Consider the following 18,856-nt stretch of genomic DNA (forward strand, 5'->3'; position numbering starts at 1 on the left):
ACACAAGGATGCATTTCATGGTAAAAAAAATGGCGCAAAAAAAAGCTAAAGTACAGCAAACAGCAGTCACTCACACTCTCTTGTTCTTCCCTGTTCATTTCTATCACACTAACCGAGCATTTGTTGTGCATTTTTACTGCGAACAGCACGTAATTATATAATATGGTGTAATAGTGTGTATTTTCTGTGAATTTGTGTAACAAGAGCAACGTGAAATGCCCAAAATTAAGCTAGGCACGCCAATGTAACACAAATTTCGCCTGGGGCTAACCCATTTTGCTTCCGTCCATCTCAGTATATAGCATGAGACAATGGGTCAGCTCACTTCAGCCGTTGTCTCTATTGCGCTGTGACTTAAGGCATTGGGCATAATCACATCTGCACATCCACCTAAAATGTATTGCACTACAGTGGGGGGGATGGTGGGCCAATACTTTACTTTGTCATAGCTTTTTCTTTCTCTTATTTATCCTTTCTTCATTTTTAGTCATCCATGTATGTTTAAATAGAATTTTCAGGTTACAGTAATAAAAAGCAAAAATAACTTTTTCCTTGTATCAGTAAATAACATGTTTTCATGTTATGGGTATTAAAAGTAACTACACCTTTTTAAAGTGCACGTGCCTGCTAGGAATCAATCACACGTACTGTTCTAATAAATTTGCTAATGTTTCTTTTTTTAATGCCAATTTTTGTTGGACGGTTATGGCCACGTGGGGGCAGGGGCATGCTTTGCTTGCTTGCCTTCTTTATATTTTTGTGGCACATGTTTACAATCCAAAAATCAGACGAGCTTGCCAAGGCTAGATCTATTGGCTTTGCAAATGCTTATTACTTCAGGGTCCGACATCCTATCGTGAAGCATTAGAGCACCCGAGCAGCAAAACCAGTCCACCTTGTACCAGCCCACAAGGAAATCTCCCCTCCCCCCCCTCCCCCCCCCCCCCCCCCCACACCCCTACTCAAGTGGTAAAGGATTCAACTTTATTTTATATCATCATTCATTTACCAATAGATGCGAAGGGTTGAGCACCATTCTGTATAAAGCATGGCATTTCTTTAATCACAGAACACATGATAAATACATAATTACTGTGTTGATCACCGTTCTGAGCTCCCTCTGCCATGCCCTTGGCAATAAAGGTTAAAGGTGTAGCTCGTATTTTTCACCCACAAGTCGGTCACGAGTTCGGATCATTTCCGTCACGAGAGAAGTGATACTTCCTGCCTTCCGGAATGCCACGTGCAGGACGTTAACCGTCATGGTGAAGACAGGCAGCTATTTTAAAACGACGGTTTGAGACTTGATAGGGAAGCTGTGAAGGAAGTCATAAGATAGTCTGATAAAATAATACATTTTATTTAGAATGAAGCGACGTGTATCTTTTCAGCAGTAAGGCACCAAGTAGTCTGCTCACCAAACAGGCGAATTCCTTGTAGGGTGGAATCGTTTGGCTTGGATGAGTTTTCTCATAAAAAGTACACAACAAAATCCACCCGCAGTCTTAAAGCATATAGGGGCACTGATTTTAGAATTTAGCGACACGAAAGGGATAATATAATGGCACAAAGCTGTCATTTGTGCTCCAATTATACTCGAGTTAAGTAGGCATTCCAACTAATAAGCCAATTAAAATTCAGTCACTGGTGCAGCTATTATGTTTCCGTCACTGAAAATGTACTCACAGAGTTGTTTCACGAAACATTAAAAATGCACAATGTATGCTGTTTTCTTCTTCATATTAATTATTCTGAGTGGTTTGTAGCAGCTGTAAAATAAAATGTCCCGCAGCTCATCTGAGAACTCCATAGTTTGTGTTATGTCATGTTTTCAGAATAATGCGATAACCAGGAGGGACTGCTTCATGGCCCAAAATAAAAATATCCTAAATTAGTATATGTGAGGGGGAATAATATGAAATGTACGAGACCCATGGGATTCAACAGTACAAAGGAGGGTTTCACATACAGACATGGCTACTGGAATCGTGCAATTCTACTGCTGCGGTGTATTTCACATCATTATGGATTTGTCGCATTTGCCACATAATTCCTTAATCTGCAGATTAAAAAAAAATTGTAGCAAGCTCAAGTGGATCAAAAGTTTCTAAAAATGTGATAATGTTTCCCGCACAGTGGAATGCACTTCACAAAAGTTAACTAGTCATCTTTCATCTGCTTATTGCTGCATGTTTGTTAAACATGCACAATGAGGTGACAACTTTGCCCAGACAGTGTTAACATGAGTAAAAATGGCAAAACAATGAAGTAATACTATGATAGAAATGTGCTGCATTATGCTGCATACTTTACCTTTTCTTTCCGCATAATTTAGTCAACACTGCCACATAATATGGCCCTCCCCTGCCGCATAATACTGGTGGCTATGCTTATAAAAGTAAATAATTTTAAAGGCCCAGCTTAATGGAGTCAAATCAATCCCATGGAAAAGGGAAAAATTGTATTTGTGCTTGAATTTGGTTTGAAATTGGCTGCCAGCTCTTGATCCAGAGTCAGTGGTTACTGCACAGTATCCCATAAAGCATTGCAGTTTATCACTACTTCCTCAGGCCACCAATACTAGTATACACTTCAGACAGGAAAACAAGTTAAATTAGATTCTCCTTTTAGGCACTTGACTCACCACAGGTGGAAAAGTCAAGCAGTTAAGATTTACTCAGGAAGGTGTTTATGATCAGAAACTAAGATTTACTTAAAAAAATTAAGTATACGGAATAAACTCACTGCTTAGTCCGTACTAAGTTCAAACAAGAGCAGAGATTTATTGGAAGAAAACAGATGGGACCTGATATATTACTCAAAAATATTTAAAGATTTTACACACCATACACTAATTTTTACCATATGACCGTTTTGACCAATGGCCAATGTTATCCTATTGAGAAGCGCTTGGGTGTTCTCATACATCTCCAGAACTCATTGTTTTGACAGAAGTGTTTACGAACAGATCTTAGTCAAGAGGGGAGAGGTGCAGCATAATAGTAATTGGGGTAGATCTTGCCAGATCTTTGTAAATTGAGAAGTTATGCCATACAGAAAGATACAACTAATCCCTACAAATCCCTTAGTGCAAACCACACATACCATACGTGTAAAATTCTTAGCTGTTTCTGCCAAAGCTCAAGGTGAGACAATGTAAATACATAACTGCTCCGTCTGTTGTTCAAGGACATTAAAACAAAGGTCAAAGGCAATAGCGGGTCAGCACCCACTTTGGCGTCCTCTGGCTATCACATTGAAGAACTTGTATTGCTAAATTGACCAGTTTGGGTCAAGATATTCAGTGGGGGATACCCATGGGACCCAATGTCTACACCAGTTACAACTGGGACCTGAGCTTTAGGGTAAGGTTCCAACTGCAACTTGAATTAGCTACATCTCTGGAGCTCAAATAGGGGGACCTGCCATGGCCCTTGAACGCAGCCCCAAAGGCAGTCATGAATAGGACACATCTCTCTGTGTCTGGATGGCGCCAGATATAGAACCCTAACATTGGAATGGTGCATGCTCAGCACAGATGTCCGTGAGGGAAGCGCAAAAGCAGCTCCTGTACCTCAGCTGAGGCGGTGTCTTTTGTCTTTACTTTAGTTGGCTGAGGTGCAGGAGTTAGTTCTGGCTGTAGAACTCTAACCAGCGATAAAGTGCCTGTGCTCCATCTTGCAGCATAATGAAATTGGCATAACCCTGATAAACACATATATATTGTACAAAAGTGTACCCAGGGCCTGTAAGTTAAATGTCACCAGTCGACTGCAACACTCCCTGTGCCATCCACTACAATGACAATGTAAACATTAGTGCAGGCCTGCCATGTCCAACCTTACTGTGCAGGTTTAAAATTAAAATTCGAGTTGTCATAATAACCCCTTTTCACAGACCTAAACCTTCCTTTTAAATAATAAATATGAATACGTTGCCCCTAAGTAGACCTTACTGCCCATAAGGCAGAGTGCATTGTATTTAAAAGTAGGATGTTAAACATGTCATTGCAGTGGAAAGACCCTAACAGTGATTTTCACTCTAGCAGGGTTGGTTGTTCCTCAAGGAAAGCATCGGGATACAATCCTCCGACCTATCAGACTTTCGCGATTCCGCGATTTGCAAGTTTCCCGTGATATTGGAGGTGTCCCATGATAACTGCAATATTTAACAAACCCCCAGCAAAAAAAAATAATAATATGATTTCTCCCAATGTGATTTGTTTTCTTTAACTGCTGGTGCTGCTAGAAAGCAGCATTTCTAAAGAACTAGTTAATAAAACAAAAGCCATGCAGGGAGATCATTTGTTTTAAGTGTCAGAGAGCGCCTTTTATCTGATTGGATCAGCAGACCAGGGATTGACACTGTGCAGTCAGGAAAGGGGGCCAGATTCGCCCCCACTTCCCACATCTCCATCTCTATACTTTGTAAGTTGATTCGGTTGCACAAGGAGAGAGCAGAAAAACACCAGGCATTTGCATTTTCAAACATCTGTGCAGCATCTCTGACATGGGAGAAACCATGCTTGCAGATAATAAACACCCACCAGTGTTGCTTATTGAAAAACGCTGGCTTTAAACTTGCCTGTCTTGGATACAGACATGTCTTGGGAAATGGTTATAATCTGCTAAATCACAGGGCTATTTGCTGCAAGACACCAAGACAAGGCCTTACAGGTGAACACTGGCTGCTCTGTACTGCTCAGAATTTACTGCTCCATTGACATACTAATTTGAGACTTTAATGGAAGAAATGAAACTTCTAAGGTAAAGTTTTTGTTTTCTCAGCCTCTATATGGAGGATGTGTTTGCCTGGGTCCCACTGGGAGTGCTACTGTATCACTGCAGCCTTGAAGAACATGGGTGGCTGTATGAGGCACCAGTAAAAGCAGTGGATAGCGATAGACGCGCCACTGTAAGCTAGGGGAGTGCTACATTTATGCAACTTGCTTTTTCTTAACTACTCGTGATTTCAGGGAAAATTCATGTAATGCAAATCTATCATTTAGTGCTATATTTTAGTGTGAAATTCACGTGTGTCAATTTTTGATGAGAGTACGCATTTCACGCAAAAAAATGCGAAAACAAAAGCACTGCGAACAACAGCTGGGTGAGAGATAGAGATACCCATCTAGTGGCTGAACTGTACAATGTGAAACAGAAAATCTGGGCTCAATCTTGGCATCCCTGCTTGATCAAACTATATGATCCTGTGCAAATATTTGTATTTCACAGTACCAACTTCTTTTTTCATGGTCACACATGAAAGCACTTAATTAATATATGTGATTTCAGAATATGGGCAGTAAAAAACCTCCTGTGTTAGATTTAATAGACTGCAATGTTGCTCCATTTATTTACATTCTTATTGTTTATTTAACTAAAACCATAACACAATTTCGAGTAAAAAATCAATTAAAATGACAATAAAAAGTTACAATAACTTAAAAAACTAAAATTTCACTTTTTTGTCCATGGCACTTTTTGACCGAGTGATCGGTGGGTTTGTATCAGCGAAGAGAAGCTGCAGATGCCTTCTAGGCTGCCAATTTCAAAGACAGTTTGTGTAATTCGAGAAACTTCAGTAGCTAACTGATCATTTGAGGATCCGTTGGACCTAGTCTTTTCATTATGGCAGCTCTACAGGTCCTCACACCCCTGTCAATAAAAGCATTTCTTAATAGAGTAGCTTGTGCCGATTGTAGTTTCAGGCACATACATATTTGGTGGATAAAGTCTTCTTGTTTGCTGCCACAGAGGCAGCATGCAGTGGGGCCTTTGTTTTATCCAGCTAGGATGGTCCGCTATTGACTGGAGCTTTCTAAAGCGGAGAGCCATCAATTGTTTAAGTGTGGCATGAAAGTGATGTTTAGGTAGACTGCTGGTGTGAGGGTTTTGTAATTATTACTCACCATCCAAGCATGTGGTCTGGGAGAGAGAGTGTTTTTGTCTAATAGCAAAGAGTGGAGTTTAGCAGCTTTATTTATGGCTTGTTTAAACGTTGTGAAAGGCTAGTTTTTATTCCACAGCTCCCCTGTGCATGTAGTTGTTAATCCTCTGTGTAGATATTGGTTGAATGCTGATTTTTTAAATCTTTTTCGACTTCAGTCCACAATGCTTTATTAAGGGCAGAACACACTAGATTTTGTTTGAGTCTGTACCAAACTTTTATTGTGGAGTACATTCTCCTTGTGCTTTCATTCGTCAACCCAAATTTGAGCCGGACTTGTGCTGGTGAAGCAGACGGTGGCAATTGAAAAACATTTTTGTATGTAGTTGCTACCAGCTTGTTCAGTAGATTTGCCTCTTTGCCATGTAGCGCGATGCTGGCATATGATATTGTTGGTAGTATTTTTGCTGCTATTACAGAGAGCAATGGCTTGTAGGATGGGCTCTCCAGTTATTTTGCCAGAGATATAAAAGTCTGCAGGGAGAAAGAGACAAGAAGGTGACCCGCCCTTCACTGGAGACGCACACAGCAGCCCAGCAGGTATCCTGAAGTTGCTCCTCTTCATATAGAGATCGTTTCCATCCACAAAATTGGGACCGTGGCTAGCTGTGTTCCTCGGAGGGCGGAAACCGGTAAGAGTGGTGCCAGGTTGTAGGCAGAGAGAGCCATCCACGGATCCTACCTGGGGACCTGGGGACCTGGGGACCGGAGTTGACCAGGGGCTGCTGCACGGCCGCCGAAGGTGGACGCTCCTTCTAGCGTGCTGGTGCTGGTCGCGCTTGCTGCCTGGTGCAGCGGGGACTACTACTCCCAGCATTCCCGGCAGCGTCACCGCCCCCACGACGACTTCCGCGCTAAAATCGAATGGCTCACTCCGCGTCGCGGGACGCGCGCAGGGCGGCGCCGGGCTGAGCCCGGGAGGAGGCCGGGCCGGGCCATCCCCTTGGTCGTTTGCAACTGACTGTTGTAGGAGTGGAACTTCATCCAAAGGTGAGCTGCCATCTTGTGTGGTGTGTCCTAAACTGTTGTGCCCCGTTGTCTACTCTAACGTTGTTGTTCCTGTTCCCGAATGGGCAAGAGGAAGCTCGTTGAGAGTTCTGGGGGTCAAGGGAGTAATAGTTCTTTGCCCAAAGTGCGGAAATTGAGGAAGACTCGCCAGGCAAAACAGCCTGACCCGGAGGGGGCTTTGTTACGTATTGATGACCTGGTGGGGGAATGTGAGGCTATATTGGGATGCGATCAGCCACTGCCGGCTGCCGGACAGACTGTTGCCTCATCCTTTGCTGACTCTGGACTTAACTTTTCTACATCTGCACTTATTGTTCCGGAAATGTTTCGCTGTAAGACCACATCAAGTGCTCCTAAGGGAGGTTGCAAAGTGTCTGTATCTGAGGGTTCGGTTGATGGGGGTGGCCCTCTTTTGTCTCCTGTAACTGACTCTGGCTGCAGTGTTCCTACTGTTCCTTGTTCTAATAGGTTTTCCCCTTTGATGAATGAGCAGGAAGTTGCTCATGTGGTTTCTGCTGAACCTTCGTTGAGTTCCCCTATACTCCCCGTAGTTAATCTTGGGGAGTTACCTGACAATACCTTACACAGTCTTATTAAAATGGTGAAATTGTTGAGGGACGAAATCGGTGTATTGAAAACAGTGATAGAGTCGCTGACCAGTAAAATTGAGTTGGGTCCTGTTGTTCCATCGTCCGCCCCTGGTAGCATTACAACTACCCCCTTAACTGCCCCAGCTCATCCATTAGGTGCACAGATTGTTACACCCGGGTTCTCCATCCCCTGTCCCAGAGGTAAAGTCACCTACAGTAACGCCGTTAAGGCAGGTACGATTCTATCTTTGGGTCGCCCATTAGCTAATTCTAATAGTACCCCGCAGGTCAGAACAAATTGTATGGATAGGCGGGGGGGGCAAAGCGACTCTGCTAAACCACTGGATGGTCGGGGTGCTCATAATGTCCAACCTAAAGGTAGTACCTTTGTTTGTCTTAATAAAATCTTTATGACCAATGTTCCTAAACTGTCTGTCCATAGCGGCATTGAGTCTCCTGAGTCACTGACTAACAAGGCGATCCATTGGTTGAGACATGTGAGTGGATGCCGTTCAGTCATCAGGGAGGATATTTTCAGAGCCACTAGACTTTCCTCATCTAGCGTCCCAGTAGATTGTATTGAATTGACTCTTAAAAATAATTACCTTGCAGAAAACCTCCTATCTTTGGAATTCAGGTCTAGTCCTCCGGAAGGCTCTTCTATCCAACTGCGTAGCTACCCCCCGCACGATCTAGGGGGGATTAAGCGTGGTCAAGGTAGGGACAGGGTGATGGCTGGTTCTTCCCTGGATAATATTGACTGACTACCTAACGAGGGGGGTGCTGGTCATTGGGCCAGAGGTGTAAGGGCTGTGGTAACTGAGTACCAAGAGACTATTAAAGTCAGTCCCTGTACTGACCCTTATTTAATCCCTGTGTGCCATGTCCCGGTATCCCTTAATACCTGCCCCTCTATTCCTGCCCTGGAATTATGTCAGGGGCCTGACCTAGTCACCAGTGGCTTATCAGTAGACTCGCAACGTACCATCCCTGAATTGGTTGGCCATTCACTGTCTGGCGGCTCATTATGCTCCTCGAATATCGCTGGCCTAAATTCTAAACTAGCCATTACAGACTGGGTCACATTTATTAACACAATGGACATCTGTATATTTCAGGAGACTTGGCTCCTAGAACCATGCTTTTGTGTGGGTTACTTAAACTTTCATACCCCGGCAATTAAGGGGTCCCACGGTCGTCCATCTGGGGGCCTAACTATCTGGCTAAGAAGCGAATTGTGTCTGAATGCTAAGCTCCTTCACACGGGAAACCGAGACATTCATCTGTTGAGGCTTGATCTTGGATCATTGGGCAAAATTGACTTATACAATGTGTATGTAAGGGGTTGTAGGGGTGCTAAATCCCTGGTTATTGACGATCTTTTATGTCTCTTTGATCTTTACTCAGCTGATACTTTTATCGTTATAGCCGGAGATTTTAATGTAACGTTCGAACCCCTTCTTGAAAACAATTGGGACTCACAGGACAATGAAGAGATATGTTGGGGTATCCCACCCCTGGAGTTGTCCCCTCTATCAAGGTGGTCTGAAGTTGCCATTCAAATTAATTCTCTTTGTATGGAGAGGGGCTTGAGGGCCGTGAATGGTAGGTTGCCTAGTGACCGAGAGGGCGCCTGCACATTTGATAATGGGCTGAGTAGGAGTCGAATTGACTATATTTTGGCTGACATGAATTTATGGCACTCCCTCGCTGATATGAAGATAGTGACCCTTCCTGAGAGTGATCATAACCCTCTCTGTCTATTTCATAGATGGTGGAAGGTTGTTAGTGCTCCCGTAGAGAATGGAGAGTTGAGTCCTCCTGAGGTGGTGCCATCCAACGATATGCGCCATCTAAGATGGTCTGGTCTTATGGGGAGACCTGCCACCTTATCTACAATTTTGGACGAGGTGGACGGTTCCATTAATGCCATAGAGTCAGTTTTTGCTTCTGATGGGAATCTGCGGGATGTAACATCTGCTCATGATAGCTTATTTGCCAGCTTGAAATCTTATTTCCTCATTAAAGCTAAAACAGGACCAAGAGGCATTAACTACCAAGCCTCCTGGTATAATAAGGAATGTAGGGAGGCCAGGTTACTACTTGGAAAAGCTTTGAAGGGTGGGGATGTTTCCCTGGTTCGCCGCAGACGAGTCATCTATAAGAGTTGTGTTGATAGGGCCAAACGCCTTTGGGACGGGAAAAAATGGGAGGCCCTCTTTGAAGCAAGCCTACAGAGTAATAGTAAATTATTCTGGAGTATTGTTAAGTGGGGTTCTGGTGGCCAGCCTGAGTGCCCCCAAAATAATGTCTCACAAGTGAAGTGGGTTGAGTATTTTAAACCGCAGTATGCCTCTCCCACTGATTCCTTTGCGAGCCAGGAGCCCCACCAGTTGTTTAAACTTGAAGATGATTTTTCTAGTTCAGAGGTGGAATTAGCACTCGCTGGTGTGGCCTCTGGTAAAGCCCCCGGCCCGGACGGTATACCTGCGGATGTTTTCCTGTATGACAAGCTTAGATGGGGGAGATACATACAGTTGATCGCTAATGCATTGGCGCATGGTGCTCCAATTCCTAACTCATGGAAAGCTGCGGAAATAAAGGGGGACCGCTCGCTACCTGAGAACTATCGGCCCATTAGCTTGATTGACGCTATCCAGAAGATTATTGGTAGACTGATCTTAAATCGAGTTCACTTCTGGATAGCGTCAGATAATATTTTATCTCCCTTTCAGGCAGGATTTCGACGGTACACTAGTACTATTGACCAGGTGTTCCGCTTTATCCTCTTGTATTGGAAGACGGTCGTCCTGGGTAAGGGGAACTTGTATGCGGTCTTTGTAGATCTAAGGGCGGCCTTCGATTTAGTCCCCCGTCATAAACTTTGGTTGACATTGAAAGATCTAGGGCTTTACGGCGGATTGTTCTCCTTGATCCAGAGGCTGCATGCGGATAACACTGCCAGTATTAGATGGGGAGGCCCGGGATTAACGACTGAGGACTTCCCTGTCCAAAGAGGTGGTAGGTAAGGTTGTGCAATGGCTCCTACTTTATTCTCCCTATATATTAATGATATAGCGGATCGTCTTTTGGAAGCCCACGTTGATGCTCCCATTCTTGCCAACACTAAGGTCCCTATCCTAATGTTCGCTGACGACACGCTTTTAATTGCTAAAACACCCTGCGGACTTCAGCGTTCATTGGATATATTTGAGACCTTTTGTGTTGACCGTGGCCTTGAAGTTAATATTAAAAAAACTAAACTTATGGTATTTAGGCCACATAAAACTTTTTAAAACAATTTTGTTTTGTTTAAAAATCCTCTAGATCAGGTACAGGCTTTCAATTATTTAGGTGTTAACATCCCAAAAAATTTTCGGGGAAATTACAGAAAGATTTGTCCACCCTAAAACATAGGCAGCTGGTCGGAGCATTAGCTGGTTCATTTAAGAAGTCTCCTTCAAAACCTATTAGACCTGTGTTACAGGTCTATAGTGCTAAAGCAGTGAGTTCTGCTCTTTACGGGGCTGAACTGTGGGGCTACGAGAACCTGTCTTCCTTAACCATCTCGGAAAATAGGTTTTTTCGTAGTATTACTTCTCTCCCACAGAGCACACCAATAGTACCCCTAAGATACGACCTTGGGAAGAACTCGATAGCCGATATAGCCAGGCTTCGACCTATTCTTTACTGGCATCGCCTATGGACAACCTGGAATTATCCAAGTATGCGGAGGGTTTTCTTGACATAATGTCTTTGGTGGGCTCTCGAAAGATTGTTTGGCTTTAAGAGATCAGAAAATCCCTTGAGGCTTTGGAGATGAGCGAACTTTGGGAGAACCCACTGGCTGCTACCTTTCCATCTAAAGCTCTATTGAAAGAGAAATATTGGGAGCTGGTAAATGCCAAGGTATTTCAGGAAACTAAATCCCTTTCGCTAACTGATGAATTCTTGAGTCTTAAAACTGCTCCAAGGTTAGAACATTTTTGGGATCTTATTTCCAAGGTGCTAGATAGGAAGCTATTTTTCCAGATGCGGGTGGGAGCGTTGCCTCTAAACTCTTTTGTAGCCTGGTGGGGGTCCTTGAGTAGCAACACATGCTCTTTCTGTAACTCCCAGATGGAAACTTTAGCACACATGTTTTTTGCTTGCCCTGCCTATGCGACTCCGAGGCGTGTATGGTTGACCCCTGTTTGCAAACTACTAGGTACTAGACGGAGTGTTGAGGCAGGAAGACTCCTTCGAACCTGCACTGACCTGGTAATAGTTGTGGCCGTTGCTAAATTCCTGGGGTGGGCATGGGTAATAAGAATCAAGAATATTAGTTAGTAATGTGCTAATTGTTTTGGTTGTCACCTGTAATGATTTTTTTTACTCACATTACATGTATTTTAAAAAAATTGTAAATATTATAAGTAGTCTCAATTTTATGTGTATTGTTATTTTAATTGTGTATTACGTACCTGTACCTGTTTTGTATTGCTTTTATGACTCACGTCGAATAAAGCTGATTTTGGATTGGATTGGTTAGTGCACTGGTTCGCTGTGACATATACTTTTTTTGTTCCTGGTGACTCAGCCTGTTGTTAATGTAATACCCTAGGTATTTATAGCAGATGACTTCCTCCAGAAGATTCCTCTCTGCCCAGAGATTCAACTCCGGACTAGGGCGATTACTGATGATCATTGTTTTGGTTTTAGAGACGTTAATTTTTAAATTGTTTAGTAATATAAAGTCCAACTTTTCAGTAAGCAGCCTTTGGGGGCTGACTTTCATTAAGCTTATAAGAACTACATCATCTGCGTAAGCAAGATGCGATAAAGATCGCACTCCCAGCTTCGGTGGGTGGAAATTGATCTCATTAAGCCTTTGGGACAAGTCTGACATAAGCAAATTGAAAAGATGCAAGGCCAGAACACATCCTTTTTTAAGCCCCTTATTAGTTTGAACTTTTCTCGAGACTCTGCAGCCGTCACCTATTTTCACTCTTTGCCAAGTGTCAGAGTAGAATGGCATTATGCCTCTTAATATTCTTTTGGATATATTCCACTATCTGAGTTTATTCCACGCTGTCAAGTGCAGCTTTTAAATCTACAAAACAAAGATGGAGTTTTTTTTTTTGCTTATATTTTTCTGCTATAACGGAGAGTGATAGATTGGTTGCGTTCCTATCACCTTTTTGAAACCAGTCTGATTTGTTGGAATCAAGTTAAGTTTGTCCGTCCAGGTGATCAGCTAGGATCAAAGAGGCATGGTACTTGGCCTCTACGTCTAGCAACGCAATAAGCCTGTAGTTTGTTGGATTAGTTCTAGCTCCCCCTTTGAATATAGGTGTAATGATTGAGCCTTGCCAACTAGATGGTATTTGATTTAATTCTTCTGTCTCTTTAAAGAGTGCAGCCAGATGGTTTCTCCAAAACTCTGGGTCATGTTTGAATATGGCTTGAGGGATCCCATTTGGCCCGAGAGTGCTGTCTCTTCTGCTTTTCCTTATTATGTTAGTTATTTCGTCTGCTAGGTAGAGTGACGGATATGTTTTGTTTCTGTTTGTTATGGCTGTGCTTTCCATGCTACAATGAGACTTTGTTGGTGTTTTGGTCAGCATCACACAATCTTTCTGTTTTGGCCCCTCTTGCTATTTTTGTTGAAGTTGTACAGAAGTTATGTTGTCCGTAAATTGGTTTGATAAAAATTTGGCACAAACGTGTACTTGTATATTAGAGGCTATGGCGTTCACTGGTCTATTTAAGTTATCATTTTTCAGAAGGAACTTGAGTTGGTTTGCCTTGCTCTAAACAGTAATTTGGACCAGAACGTTTCCTTGCTGTTTCTTTTATCTTGCCAAAGTTTGTTTTTTTGTGTCAACTGTCTCCCATGCTGTTTGGTCCAGGGGAGGGGCACTTAGTTTCCTGATTGCTTTTTTTAACTCTCGTTTCAAGGTTTGGCTTTACTTGATACTGCTTTGTAGTTTGTGTTTCTTGGCGCCTGATTGTTTGTTTTTGTCGTTAGAGATGTCAAGTTTAATAAGAAGTCAGACCAGCCTTGTATTTTGTTTGAGCACTCTTTTCCAGATCCTATCAGTAATTCTCTTACAATGTTTTGTGTGTTCTGAAAGGTTCCGTTTGTCCATTTAAGGCGTTTCATGTTGATTGTATGAATGTTACCGTCTATTGTTGTAGCAGTTTGATGTTTACAGTGCTGAAAGTTTAAGTAAATATGTTGATATGAGTGATCAATCAAGGTGGAGTATTCCATTGAGAACTCTGAAAGAAGTAGAAGTAATGATAACAAGACTGCAGTGAAATCAAGTATGGATTGCGCCTGCGTCCCATGATAAGTGTGTTTTGGAGGGAAGTCTTCAACTGATCTGCCATTTGCCACTTTCAGATCCAGGTACTCTAGTGTCTTAACTAACTGTTGACCTGAGCGGTCCAATTGAGTGGTCTTCAGTTGGTATTGAGGTTTTACATTTCAAAATATATTGTCAGCTGCAAGTATTTAATCTTCGTCTGGGGTGGCAATTAGATTTGCATTAAAATCTCCTGTCAGTACTATGTCCTACAAAGGGTGGGAACATCGTATGTCTGAGATTGTTGTAGTCAGTAATGCATTAAGGGCTTTTTTCTTGCATGCCTTTGGATGCACGTATGTGTTAATCGATAACACTATTTCCAGAGCTTCGTCAGACCAGCGAGTGAATTTAAATAGTTGGATGTTGGGGTCCGGAGAGGGTAGCTGTTCAGATTTGATATTCAGTGCCACGGATACGTAGACTGCCAGTCCCCCTATAGGGCAGCCATAATGCTCTGTTTTTTCAGCTGCAATTGTATAGTGGGTGAAGCCTACTAGGGGAAAGTTTGCCAATGCCAATCTCTCCTGTAGGGCAATTACGTCGTATGTTTCCCAATAATGTGGAGGTGTTCCTTCTTCTAGGACTTTTTTTGCACCAGCTATATTCCATGCAATGTTGCTCTATGTATCCTAACAAACTATGACACGTGTAGGGTACATGTGACAACTCATTTGCCACTTAGCACACTAGTGGCATCATCATAAGGAAAGTGACATATATTTCCAGGTTTATGTTTAAAAACTATTAATTTTAATAAACACCTCTCAGTGCATGGATATAATGTGATGTGCTAAGGTGAAACCTTTCCACATGTTAAAGAAATAAATACTTTGTGTTTGTTGCATGATGCGCTTAGAGTCAAGCCAGACTATTGGCCTGGCTTTCCCTGTTAATTTGTTGACTTGCCCACCTCTAATGGTGGCCAGCAACATTTTGAACAGGTGCAACACCTATTGTGAGACTGCACTGTTCCTGGAGAGGATACATTCAAAACCTTTTTAAAAAGATTGGCACATGTGTGCCTGTCTAGGGCATAGCTGTGACTGGAATGCTATAAATAACTAGAACCTACTAATAATCAACTCAAAAAACATGTCTATGAGTAACAGGGTGCTGTTGTTGAATATTACCTAAGGGAGAATGATGTCAGAACTCACATATTCACTCACTCACCCACCTATATGTTCCTGTCAGTGAGTTAAGCACTAACTCCATGGAGAAACCTGCAACCCATATGTCACTGACAACTTAACTGCACATATTCTGTGAGCGATTGAAGTTTGTACTAGCCTGTCCTGCTGAATCTCTTATGTGGGAAATCAAAGACTGCACCTGCTACATTCTGTGAGAGAGAGAGAGAGAAGCTTGCTTTTCTACTTCTGTGCTGTATCGGGTCTGTGAGGAAGCAAAGCTTCCACTATACCCGTTCCCTGAAGTACGGAGACTTATACTGTTTCTGCGTAAGCTGTACCTGCTCTATGAAGAAGGGCTGTTTCTACTGCTGTTGCTCCTTCTTATATTGAATGCATATTGAATATATAAGAAAACATAACTTAACCTATGAACCAAGGCCATTTCACAATATTTGAGGTGACCCACAGTCCCCAGGATGGCACTTTACTCTGTGGGGACAATATATGGACACAAATACATGTAGACAGAAAAGAGTGCCGGGGTCTGTTACTCGATGCACCTGTTTTCAATCTTGTGACATGGAGACACCAGTGAAAAAATAAGTCTCTTGTTCACACACAATTTTATGCAGGTTTGACAGTTTAACTAAGGGAGAACATAAATGTTGACATAATGAGCGTAACCTCAACACAAACTAGGGAATCCTTAACTAGGAGAATTGAATGTACTGCCAGTGAACAGATGCGTTCATGTGCTTCCTAGTGCTAGCCAGGGCCGGACTGGGAACACAAACTGGCCCTAGCATTTAAGTCGGACCAGCCGCAGGGGGGGCAGAGGGGTGTTGGTGGGGATACACTGCTGCTTTTGGTACAGGGGGCCGATATTGCAGCACTGCTGCAAAACTGTAACAAAAACAGCCCCCCACCGGTCCAAAACTGGCCCCCACCCTTCCAGCACACCGTCCTGATGCTAGCTCTGAAACCCACTGATGAAAAATACTGCACTATGTAGGTGAGGGTTCATTATTCTATACAAGTACATGAATGTATGGAAATTCCATAATAGGTTTGGCTGTTTTTTTAGGAGTGTTATACGGTTGTTCGTTTACAGAGAGTGTACAACAGTACTTTAACTCTTTTCACTCCCTCTTCAGTTTGTTGCCTGTGTTTTATCTGTTCTCTATGTGTGGGAGATTTGTGCTAACTTCCTCCAGCTACTGCCACCCATCCCCCATTACTTATTTTTAGTTAGAGAAGTTTGCACTGCTGCTATCCATGTTGTACTGTACTACTTCTTTACTTAAATCACAAGACAATATGTGATTGACTGTCAAAAAAATACTGCAAAATGTTCAGTAGTTTGCTGAAAAATGTTCAATGGTTTGCTGCACAGTTTCCGTTTTTGTCCCGCACAATTTTGTAATCCATGCCACAATATCCTTGGGGGCCTGTACAATATTACATTTAATATTATCTCTGGCTAGGGGCAAGCTACAAATTACATTCTTGGACTTTTAACATTTTTTATTACAAGCCCAATTTACTGGTGAGTTCGCATTTTATTAACTATTTTGGAAAAGTACTTTTAGAAACTCTTTCAAAGCTACAGTTTTCCCTTGGTTGGCGGCACTTTATAAAGGCTCCATTCAATAGGGCAATTTACACCTGTTTAACTGCTACATTCTAGTTGGTATAGGATGGCGCCTCATTTCCATCCAGTAGCAGCAGGTGAAGCTCGAAAATGGTGGGGATTAAAATGAAACCATATTTTTTCCATTAGTGACCGAGTAGGTATAGGTCAAAGATGCATGCTGGGTCTAGCGTTTGTGAGAACAAAGGCCAGGCCTTGCAAGGAGGCCTGCTATCTTGTTGAGCGGACAGAGCTAGTTACTATGGTGCGGACTAAAATCTGAGCAGTAGGGGTCATAAAGTGGTGGCCCTCAAATACTCACAGCCCTCTATTTTATGCCCTTACTTCGGACCTCTGAAAAAGAGAAACTCGTCAAAGTCCTAAAAGAGGAGCATTTCTGTGAAGTGGGCTAATGTTATCATTACTGGCAGTCGTTTCCGCAATATTTGGGGCAAACATTAGGATTTTGTGTTTGATGATGGAGGCTTTACAGTGGGCTATTCTTATCTTTCTTTCAGCCTTCGCTGAAGTGTGTGCTTTTTGCTGAAGCCGGGTATCCGATGCTTGATGGTGGGTAAAGACGATTCTGTTCTGTCTTTGCATCGGAGACAATGACCTGTGGCTTTCAATTTGACAGATAATCAGAAAGAATGTGCCCTTGCGCCCACCGTTAAACCAAATTAAACTCAGCATAAGGAAAGAAACAAACTGCATGAAAATTCTGCGGGCACAGTGCAACTTAGATCTTGAAACTCTGATTTGCTTTGTTCATTGTTAGTTCCTTTTACTTTAACCTTTCGAATGTTTTGGATAAGTTAGACATACTCCTACCTTTTTAGGTCTCGCCTAGGCAGCACGCATGCGCTGCTCTAGGAGATGACCTTTAGAAATTGGTCAGCTCTTTTTCAGCGCTCGTGCTTGAGCTGGCATCCACCTTGCGGGAGCGAGCAGCGGTGCCCGCGCTAATTAAAAACATATGATCCGCGCGCCTCTGCTCGCTTTTGCAAGGGGCATGCAAGCACAAGCATGAGTGTTTAGCACGAGTGCCTAAAACTCGCTTTTTCAAGTTGGTAAGTGTTTAGCACGAGTGCTTAAAACTCGCTTTTTCAATTTGTTTTTTCCCCCCACTCTCGAGTGTTTAGCATGAGTGCTTAAAAATCGCTTTTTCTATTTGTTTTTTTCCATAACTTTAATAGAAACCCCCTCAGAAGGTTTATAGCACCTCGATGCAGCACGAACACACGATGTGGCCTCCTTGGGCGAGGGCGCCAAAAATGTCAGTCTCCAAATGATATAGCGCTTTTCATTGGGGGTTATCGTACTTCTAAGTGCCTTCAGTGTTTGTTAAATTGAGAAATGGCAGTCCAGGATGATGCAGTGCCCAGGGTTAGACAGTGATGATTAAGCGGAGAAGCCTGCATTGGAACACACTTATTGTGCTACCGAAACCTACAACGTTCCCACATTTCTTTATAAGGCAAAAGCCTACGGCCACTAGCGTTAGGGTGCATAACACCTACAGATGCTTTCCACCCTTATTTAGCCCCCCCTTGCATACACCACTTGTGAGCACCACCCAAGCTGCACACCAGAGCCTCCGCAGATGAGAGCCCCATCATCCCCTGCGGGCAGTCCCTAATGCATTCATCGCAGGTTCATCAAATAATTAACCTTCACTTCAGGCTCCTAATGAGACGCGCACATCCAAAATAAAATTCATTATGAATTAAAAATTAATTCGTCCCTCACGTCACGTTGTCTGCTCATTATACTGTCATTCTGTGCACAACACTTATTCTTCCTGTGTGTTGTAAAAGTGAATGTGTTCTTGTGTTTTGGCTGCCTTTTTTTTCACCTTCCCAAATGCTTGTGTTGCCGTCGCTTTCTTGTGTGCTCTTTTTTTAAGTTTCCCTTTCCAACTGCTTGTGTTGCCGTCGATTTCTTTTGTGCTCTTTTTAATTTTTCACTTTGTTTGTCTAGCACTAGCTTTCCTTTTTGAACGTGGTTTTTTTATTTAAAAATAATTGTCACTATGGCTCACTTTTAATTATTACGCTTGTTATGGCTGCACGCATGTCCTTGTTTAACGGTGTACGGATCTTAGCACCCAGTACCGTAAGATACGAAGAGCGCTTCACTTCTGAAGTTTTTATTTATTTTATGGGGGCATGTTAGCGCAAACCCTGGCTGTGT

General features: G+C 42.7%; 1 long non-coding RNA gene across 3 annotated transcripts in view; it reads right to left on the reverse strand.

The window, feature by feature from the left end:
• Positions 1-1,049: 1,049 nt before the first annotated feature.
• The window catches only part of LOC146831560 (uncharacterized), a 128,351-nt gene continuing 110,544 nt past the window's right edge, over positions 1,050-18,856 (reverse strand). For all 3 annotated transcript variants that reach the window (XR_014961588.1, XR_014961591.1, XR_014961590.1), the window contains one exon: positions 1,050-1,316. This is a non-coding gene — a long non-coding RNA (uncharacterized LOC146831560). The remainder of the gene's footprint in view (positions 1,317-18,856) is intronic.

This window comes from Triturus cristatus, chromosome 5_1 (genome assembly GCF_964204655.1).
Source record: "Triturus cristatus chromosome 5_1, aTriCri1.1, whole genome shotgun sequence".
Classification (NCBI taxonomy): domain Eukaryota; kingdom Metazoa; phylum Chordata; class Amphibia; order Caudata; family Salamandridae; genus Triturus; species Triturus cristatus.